Raw genomic sequence first — 15,365 nt, forward strand, 5'->3', positions numbered from 1 at the left:
TGTGTAGCAGTTTTGGGCATCCCTAGGTGGGCCGAATATTGTATTGCCCCTCCCTCGGACCTCTTGTTCGGTAACACTACCAATTAATAGATCAAAGGCGAAAAGTGTATTTCCATAGATACAAAAAATACATCTTTTCTTGATTTTCATCTCATTAACATATAGATGGATACTTCCTTAATATTATTTTCTATCTAAAGCCAAAAGCCAGGATCTAGCTTAATGTGGGGTAACTGCATACATCTTATTAAAGTCAGGAACAATTTAACATTATTTAAGCTATACTAGCTAGCCAATGCAGTAGGCTAGAGAACTAGCAAGAAAAAAAATTATAATAACCTAGGTAAATGTCAATAAAGAACTGATTATGTAAATGCTAGAACAGTAGAATATTAAGAGGTATTTGTAGATAAAGAACCAATTTTGCATTAGTTGGCATAAAAGTGAAAAAGTAAAGTAAGTCCTCACTTACTGTGGCCCATAGTTTCTTGGAAACTGTAACTTTAAAAAAAATGACATTAATGAAGTCAATTTTATCATAAGCTAATTGATATAAATAAGAGTTAAGTTTCTACTGCATATTTCTGATCACAAAAACATCACCAAACTTCTACATAAAGATCCAAAACACTTTTAATGAACATCGAAATAAATGTGAACTATGTAGACACCTGAGAAAGAGGAATAAAAAAACAGGAGAATTGGTTTTCTAATCTGCTCGTTCCAATCCAGGGTTGCGGGTGGCAGGACCCCACCTCCGCAGCTCCGGCCCGGGCAGGGGCCGCCCTGAACGGGTGCCCTTCCATCCCCGGGTGCGCTCCCGCCCACGGGGAAAAGCAGACACACATCACCTCACACGCATGTCTTTGGGTTGTGGGAGGAACCCCGAGTCCCAGGAGAAAACCCGCACAGACCCGGGAGAACTGCCAACTCCACAGAGTGTTCCCAGCTCAGGATCGATTTTATTTTTCTCATCAATGTTGTAACAACACAATGTTAATCATGGACGGGTTATATAGAGCACTGACAACACTGTGTGCAGCATGCTTCTCTTTGCACAGGAAAGAAGGGAGTTTGCATATACACAGACTGTTTCAAAAGGAGAAGATGTAAAACAGATAAGGGAAGATGAGGAATCAGGAAGTTCGGGATGTGAGGGAAAGTTTTCATATAAACTCCATCTTACTGTTTGGATTTATGATAGACGTAAATTACCTTTCCAATGAAAAGAAACCAAGAGTTAAAAGAAAAACACTTCGCAGATCAAAAGGCAATAGGCAACTAAATACCCAATAATAGAAAATTGGTTAAATAAACTATGGTAAGTGAACTAACGAGATTTTATGCAGCCATTAGAAATTACAATTACATTCGTAACATTAAAAGGAGAACGAACCCTGTGCTGCTCAGTGAGAATCTGTGGAATGAACGAAACGACAAATTCCAGGTGGGAGGAGGACCAGGATAAAAACTGTGGATGTTGACGACTCATACTTTGTAACCCCATCCAAATATATACACACAGAACAAAATGTCAGAAGAAAGAAAAAGGTAATATTTATATGGTCTGCTTGGTGATATTATAATGTTCGATGAAAAACAATTCCTTTTATTTTGTTACTCAGGAATTTATAGAATAAATGTATATTGTTTTAAAACGCAAAAAAATTGTTTATATATAAGATGCAAGATGCTTTCTTTATCCTCTTTTCTGGAGAAATGTGGAAAATAGTAAATAGGTGGCTCCCCAAACGTGGGCCATCGAGGAGCCAGCAGGGTGGGCACAACTGCCTTAATGTTCACCCAAAACCCAACTGTTGATTTTGAATTTTACTTCCAAGATAAACAGCAAGCCAGAAGTAAAACACTGATAAAATTGAACTTGATCTGGTTTATTCTAAAAGCAGAGACTTGCCTAAGGCAAAATTCTTTAGGAAAACATTCTGACAGCTAAAAGAAGGCTGTTAGCTCGTACTTAAACCAGGTGAATTTTCATTCATAAAATTCTTTCCAGCTCCTATTACAACATCATGAAAAACTAAAAACTGCTGCCCTTTGACTTTCAATTTCGTCTTTATGTGCTTCATAATAAACAATTGGCTACATGAAAAATGCATAAGGCACCCAATTAATGTTTGTTAACGTGGAAAGTTTGGGTAAATATATTTGAGGTCATCTGGAATCAATTGGGAAATCAAATCTTAGGAAAGAAAAGGATTTTGTTGTCTCTCCAACACATATTTAGATGTCTATGGTATATAAACAGGTTTCGAGTCTCAGTGTTTACTACTGATTGACGAATTTCACCTCTTACACCAAAATATCCTATTCTACTCAAACCCTTTGTCCATTTAAACACTTTCTTTCACAGTGGTGCTCATCTTTCTACAACACAGTGATCCAATTTTTCTCTTGCTATTGATACAGGGTGCAACCAAGGGGAGGGGTCCAAAAAAAGATTTGGAATGGTGTCCAGAATTCAAAGTGTATAGGAATATTGGAGGGACATATAAGATGTCCTCACCCCTCCCCTCAGGGGGAAGAAACGAATGGAGCCAGGCCATTGAGAGCTGTTTTGCATAGCAACAGTTTTGGAGCTAACCTCTGGAATGATTATTTAACATATCTATAACCTTTAACTGGTTTCATAGATATGTTAAATAGCAGTGGCCAAGTTTTGAGCCATGGAGAAGGGAGTGGCTTCTAGCCAGGATGTAACTAGGGGCTGAGCCCCTGAGTGAGAGCGCAGGTGTGAGAGCTTGGAGCAGATGGGCTCCGGGACATGAGGCAATAACTGCCCAGGTGAAAGGGAAAACCACGCAGCTTTGCCAGAGTGGAGATCCCTGCAGCCCGGTGAAGAAGAAAGCCACATGCTTTTGGTGGAGTGAGAACTCCTGCAGCTTTGGTAGAAGAGGCCCACGCGGCTTTGGGGTGCCCCCTTTGGCCGCAGGGCCTGGAAAGCAGGAGAGACTTTGACTGGAACTGGGTACAAAGGACTCTTGCCAGTGGACCATGAGAGGGTACCACAGTACTTTGGATTAACTCGAGATCCTGCACAGTGACACAGCTGACGGTGACAGCAGCCTGAAAAAGGGACGTGTGCTCTTTTCCTGATTTACGGTATCCAGAGTTGGGACAGTGGGAGAAGGGAGCTGTGTGGGTGTAGGTGTATACCCTAAAAGACTTTGATATTTTAGTGGAGGCATCAGGCCTGAATAGCATTAAATAAACATTTCGTTTCCTTTTCACAAATCTCTGGCATTGAGAGATGTCTTTCCAATTGGCGATGGACAGAAGAGCCCAGTAGATATTAGTATTTTGTTTTTGGGAGGGGCCCCTGTTGTATAGCAGTTTTGGGCATCCCTAGGTGGGCCGAATATTGTATTGCCCCCTCCCCGGACCTCTCGTTCGGTAACACTAAGACTCATTGCATTTCATAGTGCCAATCTCAATTTTTAACAATAATGAGCTTAGTAAATATTTCAGGTGAGTGTACTTGAGAAAAGAGCCTATGTCCGTGGTTCTCAATGCTGGGCGCTGATTAAAATCAGCTGGGAATCTTTTAAAACGTACTGATGCCCAGGGGGAGCCCCAGAGGGACACCAGTATTCATATAAATCTTTCCCGGTCATTCCAATGGGCAATCAGTGGCTAGAACACTTCCTGCACTGCCATAAGATTAAGAGGAACCCATTTTTCATTCATTATTTTACAATTTCACCAAACAAAACATTTGCTATTTTTGATACAGTTGTCTTAATGAAAAGAATTGGGGCACTGATTAAATATCCATCACTCCATTATGAATCTAGTTTTATTCACATATATAGTTTTTACTTTGTACTGTCAGAAATAAAAATGTGCATAATTACTTTCTCAAAATGTGTAATTAGCATGTCATCTAATAGAAAAATTAAATCACAGAATATAACTAATAAAAAATTGCCCAAGAGTTATGACAATCAACTAAAAATGGCTACAATGAAAGGTCATAAAATTATTTCCAATAGAAAAATTAAAATGTATAGTTCGAACATTACTTTCAATCCAGCCATTTAAGATCTGTCAGGAGAGGAAGTGTCTATTTCAGTTGTAGTTCTTAAATCTCTTCCCCTCTTTTACTGTTCACTGGGGTTTCAAATTCCCTACCAATTCTGCTTCCAAATCTTTCCCTCTACCCTCCCCCACCCGCCCCCCACAAACCACAATCCTGAAAAGGATGGAGTGAAAAGGGAACCTTTTGCTACAAAGGAGTTGCTTCAAAGCCGTGGCTTCTGTGGCTTGAGATGTCACAAGGAAGAGATTCTTTACTGCCTGTGTAGAAAGTTCAGCTGCTTTCAATTGCTTATTTAGTGGTGTTAGCCTTAGTTCTTTTGTCACTCAGATTCCCATCATCTAATTTGAAGAAATAAATGCTGAGCTCATTTACCTCTGAAGAATAAGATGCTTCTATGGTAGCAGAGGCTCTTTGGAAATGTTAACTAATTCAACTCAGAGGCTAAAGTTTTTAGGCCAATGATTCTCCAGTGCAGGGCACAGCCTTGAAATTTGTATGTGTGTATGTATGTACAGTGGTTTTCTGGGATCTACACCAGACCTAATCAACAAATTGCAACATAAAATTTGCATCTAGGGACACTGAAAGAAATCAAAATAGAACTAAGCTTTGCTCAACATCTTGGCACTTCAGGGGATTTCTGTATTCCTCCTTGTCCCCCATATATGGATTAGACTAACAAATAAAAATTATGTCAGCATTGTAATTAAACGGAGGAAAGGTAAAGGTGGAACACTTGAAGACAAAACAGAAACTCTGGTTATCGTCAGTGTTCCTGATGATAGCCAGAGTATAGATGAAATAATGCAGAATTATAGGGGGCTTACAATAATGCTTAATAGACCAAAACAGAACTGACTCAGAACTTCTCCCTGACCACCACTAATAAAGAAATCCAGAATATCTCCCCCCCATGCTAAAACACTTAGAAGCGAAATTTTACCCTGTGGCGGAAAGTGAACAGAACTTGACAACATGCATTTTTACCCTAACCTTACTCCTGGCTTCATGTCAAGTCATGTTTCCTTTTCCTCTCATGTTAGGCCAAATTCTTTTCTCTGAGAATTATAAAGAGCTCACATTTTTAAAAAGGGGCTTTATCCATTTCCTCTAAAATAACAGTTTAGCACTTTTATTCTCTATTTTCCCACTAATTTTATAAGATAGAACAAAATGCAATAGATTAGTTGCATAATTGTCAAACATTTGCTGCACCACTTGTCAACACAGTCAAAATAAAACTATAGTCTGCACACAGGTCCAGAAAGCAAATGCTTTAACTGTCCATTCAGCTGATGACTGGACACCTGAGTTGGGCAATGAAGCTCCAGGAGTATTGATGCAAAATATATGGAAGTATAGAGTGTAAGTTGTGCACTGCTGAGAGGTTTTCCCCCGACAGCTGAGATAAAACTGGCTGCAATTAAACCTAGCTGTCATGTTACCTAAATTCTAAACATTTGACAGGTTAAGAAAATTAAAAGGAAACAAATTGTGACTTAAATAGTGAGAAGTCCAAGATGTAACTGAGAGGTTATTCAACGGGCAAAAAACAAACACAAACTCAACTAGAGTTGGGTTGGAAAACTGCATGTCCCAAAATATGCTTTAATAATCTCTGTGAATTGGAACAAGCCGATGGAGATAACCTCTATAGAGTTAACTATAGTGTCTCAAATAGACTGGCATCAACAATGAAGGTGCTTATGTAAAGCCGGCATTTCTCCCATTCCCCGTTCCCCCTCCCCAGAAATCACATAAAGCAACACTGAGTAAGAGATATAATAAAACAAACTCCCCCCCTTTTGTTGGCAAATCAAGCACTGAAAGAAACTTTAAAAAAAGTATAAGGTCCCCACGTGAGTGGAAGTCAAACAGGGATATGTGCACAGGTGCATGACAGAGTGTAGTAGCTTCAGACTTCAGAAAGAATCAGCAAAACACACTCTTAAAAGTAAAGGGCATGCTCTCAGATGCAAAATCTAAATGCCTTGACATAACAATAGAAATGGAATGCATTTATGGGGGCAGAAACTCCTCTGGATTTAGTTTACTTCTGAGAATCAAAATGATGGCACACAAGAGGAGTCATGCAGATTAGCTCTATTTGTAGGCAGAAGGCACTATGGAGGTGTTTCATGATGCTGAATGAGAACAGAGACTAAGCATTGAGAAACACCTCCATAGCGCCTAACTTCATTGACTTTTGAATAGTGAAGGCTAGACACACTCATCTACAAAATCATGGGTCCCCAAGATTATTCCAGCTAACCTGGAATAGCCACAAAGCTTTCTACACACAAAACTCCTGAAAATAACTTACCCTAGGGAAACTCATCTGCTGTAAAGTTGGGTGATGAAAAAAAAAGAATCACCAGAGCCACACAGGAATGCTATAAGCAAAAACCAGAAACAAATGGAAACAAATAAGAATGTATTGCAAACAGGCAGAAATAAAAAATTGCCTACAGTAGCAGATAATTTGGGACCAAATTTTTCACTAGAAATTTTTAAAAGCTCAACAGAGCAATACCCTGTATGAATAATACATGAAAAAGGTATTTAAGAACCCAGGAAAGAGATCATGAGATAATAGGAAGAGATGAAATATAAATTAAATTATAAGGTGAGAGAAATAAGAATAAAGTTCTCACAAAACAGACAAAACAGGAAGAACAATGGAGAAAAGATTGCAGACAATGCAATAAAAAAACACAGAAGAGAGGTATTTTAAAAGGAAAGAAAATAAAATTGAAAATAAGTAAAATGAAATAGAGGCAAATTGACTCAAAATTTGCATAGAGATCTAAAAGAAAAAAGTCGTGAAAAAGAACAAGTAATTTACAATATAGTTTAAGTATATTTCACTGAAATTAAAGACTTGGATTCACATAGAAATGGGCATTTAAAACAGTAAAAAAAAAACAACCCATACCTTAGCAAATTTATAGGATTTCAATAATAAAAACACTCCCAAGTATTTGGGTAGCCAGGCAATGAGGATAAAGTTACTTTTGAGGCATGAGGTGTGGGTGGGGGGATCTAGCTGGTCTCCATGTTTTGCATAAAAAAATTCACAGCTAAATAATGCAGAGGAATCCTACAACATCCTCATGAAAAGTGAGGGGGAGGGCAGCACTAGCAATTTTATACCTTGCTAAACTATGATTTAAAAAGATAAAGCAATATGCCAGGACTTAGGAAATACTAAAATTATATGAACTCAGAAAATGTTATTCCCATGAGTCCTTCCTAAGTAATCTACTAGAATAAGAAAAACTAGAGAAAGCCTAATTAATGTTGAGCATTGATTCCATTAACATTGAAGAGTAAAAATGGATGTAGGATTAGACTTTCAAAAGAATAGAAATGTCACATGCCCCAGTGCAGAAATGATATAATTAACAAAAAGGAAAAGAACGGGGAAAGAAGGTGAGAAGTATTCTGTTTTTCAGTTCCTCCTTCATTAATAGCTGTAAATGAAAGCATGTCATTAAAAGCTAACAAATCATTACTAGAGATATAATTACATATATGCGAGTTAAGAACATGAAAGATAACATAACAAAGAAAAGTCAGATGAGAAGGAATGGAGGAGAAAAAAAAAATATAATTTATCATTGCACATGATAACTTAGGTATGTTTAAAGAAAGAGGGAAATGAAGGATTAAAGCATTATATAAGATGTTCTTGGGAACAGCGGTTGGGAACTGCCCTGTCTGGTTTCAGAAGCTGTAACTACCCATGGCTAAGGCTGAGTAGGAGATGTAATAACACAAACATCTTCTTTTTTTTTTTTTTTTCAAATCAAGTACTAAAAGAAACTTTAAAAAAGCTTAAGGTCCCAATAAGAGTGGGGCCATAAGCCACTAAGGAAACCAAGATTATCTACCTGGCAGTGGTGCTGCCTCTGTCCCCTTTACTTCACCCTGCTTGGCCCTGGGTGAATGACTGCTTAGCCAACCATGGGTAAGATTCCTCAAAGGAGGGACAACCTAAGACAGGCATGGTCATGAAGGGGCCATTAGGGAAGGATTTGGGAGGCTATAGAAAAAGGGGGTGATGGACCCTCGGCTTTGACATAGCCTGAGTGCTCATTCTATCTTTGAAAAGTTTCCTAATCTCTTGGCTGCCTTACTTCCCCAGCCTAACTTAAGCCTGAAACAATGATGGAGGATGGTGCAGCCATGGGCAGAAGTGGGCAGTTCCCCATGGCAATCAGGCCTAAGAAAAAATGCATAAAATCCTTCGAAACCTGCTTTGCTAATACCCTCAATTTAAATATAATGGTCCAAGCATTTTGGAGATTGTTCCCCAGAATATTATGGCCCTTTAGCTAACAGACCCTGAATCAAAATAAGCCCTTGTAGTTCTTTGAATGTTATCTATTGTTTGATCCTTACTACCTGACAATGACTAATGAACTTTACCTGTATTCCTGTGCAAATTAAACCCAATAAAAGCCCACTAAGGAATAGGCTCCTGGCCCTTCTCCTTGGAGAGATTAGCTACCTTCCCTACCCAAGCAGATCAGGTCTTGGTAGACTTATTTTCATCTGTGGCAGATGGGGGGGGGCGGTGTCTGTGGGCAAAGCTTCCCTACACTTATTGTCGAAGACTACTAGAACAAAAATATAAACTTCCCAATTATTAGAAGAAATGAATAAACATACACATGGGAAAGGAAAAGGCTACATTTGATGGCTTTTATCAGGTATGAGAACAAAAAGCAAAGCATGAAATAATGTTGCAGCTAAGATCAAATATACATAAATAGGTTAACTCATGTATTAAGAGAAAGTGAAACCTAACTTGATGTAGTCACAGGCCTGCTGCGTCCTCAGTGTTGTGGATGAGATAAGAGACAAATTTGCATGGACTACCGAGTCCTGTGGGGAAAACAGGACAGCACTGCCACTTTCTCAAGAGAAGAGTGCCCTAACCCCTGCCCCAACAGGCCTCTACTGCTCCCCTGAGCATACCACATGAGGACAGTACCCATCCACCGTGCACAGGCTCACTTCAGGGGGTCACCACCCACAGAAAACAAAGGAGAGGATGCAGCCAATCACACCAAAGAAGAAGGACCTTTTCAAATGCAAAGGGAAAAGTGGCCGAACTGGCCACAGTTGTCCCCGGAAAGGCCAGCACAGACCCTAGGAAGCTACCTTACAGACATGCAGCAAACGTCCACTGCCTCAATCCAGGGTGAGGGAGCTCCAGCAAAAATCAAGTCTCAGTGTGGCCCAGACACAACACAGGCCCAACTCCCCACAGGAGAACTCACCCATGGGCATGGGTCCCGTGGACCAGACCCTACCCTCTACCCGCCCCTCTGAGTGGAAGCCGGGCCCATGCCACACAGAATGGCTTCCCATACAAATTCCTTACTGTATAAAACCAGCAAACCTGAAACAACATGAATGAGAAGGAAAACAGAAAGAGGAGCAAAAGTTTGCCAGGCTTGTGAAAGACAAGAAAAAAATGAAGGTCACAATGTTAATATCAGACAAAACCGAATTCAGATTGCAGTGATTTTCAAATCACTAAATGAGACAAAGTTTACTTTACAAAAACAGGTGGTAAAATTAAAAATGCAAATATAATAGTTATGAATCTGTACACCAGATAACTTGGGAGCACTATTCAAAAGGCAGAAAGTATTGAAGAAGAGTTCCACTTCTCTTTAGAATACAGAAAGTCACAAGATTGATTTTTCCAATCTTAAAAATGAGAGACAGCAGGATAATCTAAAAAAAAATTTTTTCTTGAACCTATCAGTAAGGTGAGGTTACAGGCCACCCTGTTGAACTGAGTGGTAACAGTGACATATTCCTCTAAGGAGAAACACACAAACTGCCTCACCCGTGGTACTGACCCCGAAGAAGAGGTGGCCTCCAGAAAAGGAGGTAAGGAAACATCCTGCTCGTTGTGTTCTGTTTATATCATCTGTTCTTATTTTTCCTTTATCTGCCTTCATCTGGATTAATTAAATGTTTTCAGGGTGTTAATCTAGCTCTTTTTTCAGTTGTTCCTCCAGGTTTTACAATATCTTTACCAACACATCTTACAGAAATAACTTTGTGCCGAGTATGGTGTTGTTCAGAAACGTATTTTATTTTCATGCTTTCATACTTTATAGAATTGTTGGGCTACATTTTAATTCTACACAGTTTATAATCCTCACAATACCTTGTTACTGTTTCGCCTGAGACAGTCAATTGTCTTTTCATGCATTTTTCTAATATTCCAAGATAAAAACTGAACAACCAAATACCATAAGATAAATAAAACTGTCAAATAGCTGTTTCTCCAATGGTACCAGACTGTGAGCATTTCAAAAGATAATTTGATAAAAAATAGATAATCATGTTGCTTAAATTATTCTATGGTATAGTAAAAAAGGGAAACGTTCTCATCTAAATCCTTTTTATAAAGTGGCCATGTCATTGGTATCAGTGTATAATTAGATTTCACACAAAACAGAAAATTAGTGGTCAGTTTCACTGAAAAAAATCCAAACAAAATATAAGCAAACCAAATCCATCAGCATATTCTAAGAATAAGACAAAAATATAACTGAGCAGGGCTGGATTATTCTAGTACTACAAGGATGGCTTCATATTAGGAATAATAACAATATAAATAGAAAAATTGAGAGCAGAAAACCAAGAAACTCAAATAGTCATTTTATTAGTTATGCAAAAAGTTCCCTTGGTATAAGAAATACTCCAAATAACAGTAGTTTAAACAAAATAAAAGGTTACTTTAAATTGTGCATAAACAGTTCAGAAATGATTTAGTGGCCCTAGTGTTGGGGAGCTAATAGATCCCATTAAAATTACAGACATATATTAATAAATGGAAGAAGGGTGAGTAGATATTAGGGGGCATCTGCATTAATTATGAAAATAAGACTTTCTAAAAATAGCAATACTTGATCTTTTTTAAAATGAGGCAATAAGGTAAATATACTAAAAATTGTTAGAATACGTATGTCATTCAAAAGTCTGAAATATAGTTAATAAAAAATACTAGAGCATCCTTATTAAAATCAGGAATAAGACAGGATACCCACAATGGCCACATTTTTTTAACGATTTTCTTGTAGGTTTTAGCCATTACCAATAAAAATCTGTGGATAAGAAAAATAAATCTGTAAGGATAAACAGATTTATCAGTTGTTTTGGTTGTCTTCTGATACACACAACCCACAGCTAGAAATTAGGGATTTAAAGTAACTTTTATTATCTCTCATGATTACATGGGATAATTAGGCAGTTCTTTTTACTCTCTAGAGTAACTAACAGTTTGTATTTTAAATCACTTAATTAGTAAACAATTCTGATACAAGATTCTAATAGTAGATACTGTTTAATTATTTGAAGAAGTGTTTTCAGTACTGGGTAAAGTTTATCTTTGGAGATTTTGAGTCACATGTTCCTGCTATAACATGGTTACCTAAAGAAGACAAGTAGAAAAATATTTAGTTTGTCCTCCTTTAAACAGATGATGGATATGCTTCAAACCCGAGATTTTTGTGGTTGTTTTTAGACTGACTTTTTCAACTTGGTTCACGAAGTCGTGCTGTGGCTCATACATTTACGTTCCAGACACAGCAGAAGCAGGAGCAAGATCAAGAGCCCAGCATCAGCCAAATGAAAATATGGACAGTAACCATGGTTGACATGGAAGGAAAAATCTCGATTTCTATATGTGAACCTTCATTGGGAAGTTTCTGGGTACATTTACATATTTTCTGGCTATCACATGACACCATTTAAATTGATTATTTGTTGTTATTTTAAGATTAATTCCTCAGTTTTAGAGCTTTTTCCTCCCAGACACATACGACTGTTTCTATGTTTTATTCCATAACCTGCTTAAAGTATTTGGCTGACTTTGATGTGCAATATATTCAACTTGGAACCAAAAAAGTAAAATTATGTGAGATTTCAGTAATACTTTCTGAAGGTAACCCACCCTTTTCATCAGCAGTACTCTGTCTTCTCTCAAATATTAAGACTACATCCAATAATTTAAAAAGCGGCAAATTATACAGTTGTCTGGTGTTGAAAGGAACTATACGATTTCTTGCTATCTCAGAAAACAAAGGACAGTAAGTCTAAAATGATACATATTTTTTCTTCCTGGCGGGGGGACAAGGTCCAACTGAGGGAAACAAATAGTACTTTTTTGTCTGCCCCTCATTATCTCCTTTTGGAAACCGTCTCTCTTGTATGTCAGATTCTGGTAGGGCGGTCAATTTAGGAGTCACTCCACGGCCCCAAAGGTTGCCTGTGAGTGAGCAGGGGATAATCGGAGCTCTTGTTCAGAGACTGAGATGGAAACTGGGGTTGTGAGCAGGGTGGGGGTGTGGGGAGCGGGGAGAGAGACACCTCCTGGAGAGGTTGGGATTTAAAGCCACGTAAAAGTGGGGATGTTAGGATCCATTTGTGTCATTGTTTGGAGAGAATGTGGCTGAAGATAAAGCCAACAGAGGGGAACACAGAGGTGAGAGTGGGCATGTGGCAGATAGAGCCCAAGGCATCATCTGAGCCCTTGGATCAAACTATACTTAAAGCATGGGTTATAATTTTAAAAATTTAAATAATAGGGCAAACTGTTTAATTTTATTAACCTATTTTTAACCATTTTGGAAACAAACCTATTTTGCAGGATATAGTATTAAACCTAAGAATTTAAATATTGGATACCATCTGTCAGTAGTCCTTGTATCTCTTTTGCATGCCACACTCCTTGGAATCGCTCTTATACGCCTCAAGAAAGACTACAGTTCTGCCTTGGCCGGTGTGGCTCAGTGGATTAACTGTTGGCCTGCGAACCAAAGGGTCACCACTTCAATTCCCAGTCAGGACACACGCCTGGGTTGCCAGCCAGGTCCCCAGTGAGGGACCTTATGAGAAGCAACCACACACTGATGTTTCTCTCCCTTTCTCCCTCCCTTCCCCTTTGTCTAAAACAAACAAACAAACAAATAAATAAATAAATAGCCAATAGTTTAAAAAAGAGAAAGACTACAATTGTTTTGTTAGTATTACTATTCTTACACAATTTTTGTGTAGTTATTGGAATATTTTAATATTTTTACCCATATTTTACAAAATTGTGGGGGAAACTGAATAATGAATCTGTTACTAGTGTGTTTACATACTTTTAAAGTTTGGAAACAAAACCTTTTTTAAAGTTGACTTAAATTTTTAGTGCTTCTTAAATACTTCATGAGATATATTTCCTAAATATATTTTCTAAATACTTTATGAGAAAAAATTAAGGGACTAATTGTATGTGGCATTAAGACAATGAATTCAACTGAAATAAGAATATACATAACAAGTCAATTACCAAAATAGATACATAAAAAAAATTAGCAGCTGCCAACCCTGCTACAAATATCTGGATATCAAAATGATATTTTTAAAGTGAAATTTTACAATGTATTGGAATAGATGAGAGTTACAAGAATACAATCAAAAGCCGCCACTGCAAGATAATTAAAAAATCTACATATTGAAATGAATTTGTATAAAGAGGGAATCACATTATACTGAAGTAAATCAGTTACTATTCTGCTCACATTAAGAACTGTAACACCAGCATAGAATTGGAAATGAGGGCATAAGTAAATAGTAATAAATTAAGCAATAATGAAACAAGTCATAATTTAATTTAGAATGTATTTTAAATAGTTAGCTATGACTGCACAACTTTTTGGCTGAGCAAACAACTGAAAATGTTAAGCTTCGAAATTCTTAAGTTCTTTTATATATGAGGTCTATCTAGAAAAAGTCCAGCCATTGTTAATATGACAATGGTTTGAGTGACATCTGTGTAACCTGTCAGTCAAGGAGAGTGGACGGGAAAGCACATGTGAACAAACAATGATGACTTCACTGTGCTCGTCAGTGGGGGTGGTAGACACTGTTGAGTGAGCATGTGTACTGTGTGGCCCTGACATTCAAAATGACTGAGCAAGTAGATCAATGAACCTGCATCAAATATTGTGTTAATCTTTTGGATGATTCAGAAGGTCACAGCTATGGACAACTAGTGATCGGCAGCTTCATCACAACAATGCGCCCACTCAAGTCTCAACGTCTGGTGCAGAGATTACAGCAAAACATTAATCACCCAGGTGACTCAGCCCCTCCTTTAGCCCCTATTTCGCACCCTGTGACTTCTGACTTTCCTCAAAACTAAAATCACCTGGGATAGGAAAGGTTTCAGACCACCGATGAGATTCAGGAAAACACAATGGGGCAGCTGATCGTGATTGAGAACTGTGTGAGGTCCCAAGGTGCCTACTTTGAAGGGGATGGAGGTATCATTGTCCTATGTCCACTGTTTCTTGTATCTTCTTCAATGTTTCTCATATTGCATGGTTGGATACTCTCTGGACACATGTTCCTTAATGAATATGTGATTTGCCAGGATTTTTCATGATTGTGGGCTTTCTTTCTTTTTGATAATATCCTCCGAAGCACAAGTTTTTAAGTTTCAATACAATTCAAGTTAACTATTTTCTGTCATGTGATTTTTGTGTCATATCTAAGAAACTATTGTCTACTGTGTTCTTCTAAAAGTTTTATAATATTAGCTCTTCCATTTAGGCTGATAATCCATTTTGAGTAATTTTTTTAATAAAGTGTGAGGTAGGAACTTAATTCTTTTGCATGTCAATATCCAGTTGCCCAGGAACTGTTTGTGGAAAAGACTATTCTTTTCCCATTGAAGAGTACTGGTATCCTTTCTGACCGTCTTAGTATTTTAAAGAGGAGTATCTTAATTTTGATGAATCCTTACTCATTAATATTTTATAATTTTTGTGTCATATTTAAAACTTTGGGTCTCTTATAGGTTTAGTTTTTGTATCCGGGTCCATGATGCACTGGATTTTTTTTTTTGCATGTGGTATTCAATTTACAGCACAATTTATTGAAGATATTTTCTCCGAGTTGCCTTTGTAGCTTTGTCAAAATTCACTTGTCCATGCATGTGTGAATCCACTTATAAACTGTTTTACTGATCTATTTGGATGCCACTACCAGACTTAATTTCTATAGCTTTATTTACAAATCTTGCAATCAGCTAATGTTAGTGTTCCAACTTTATTCTTCTGAAGTCATGCTTGGCAATTCTAGGTCCTCTGCACTTTCATACAAATTTTAAATTGTTAGTTTCTACCAAAAATTGGCTGTGGATATTTATTGGGAATGTGTCAGATCTGTATGGCTTTGGGGAGAACTGGTATCTTAATATTGTCTTCTGAACCTTGAGTACAGTATG

This window comes from Artibeus jamaicensis, unplaced genomic scaffold, assembly GCF_021234435.1.
Source record: "Artibeus jamaicensis isolate MK-2021 breed Jamaican fruit bat unplaced genomic scaffold, CSHL_Jam_final contig_3174, whole genome shotgun sequence".
In the NCBI taxonomy this organism is placed as follows: Eukaryota; Metazoa; Chordata; class Mammalia; order Chiroptera; family Phyllostomidae; genus Artibeus; species Artibeus jamaicensis.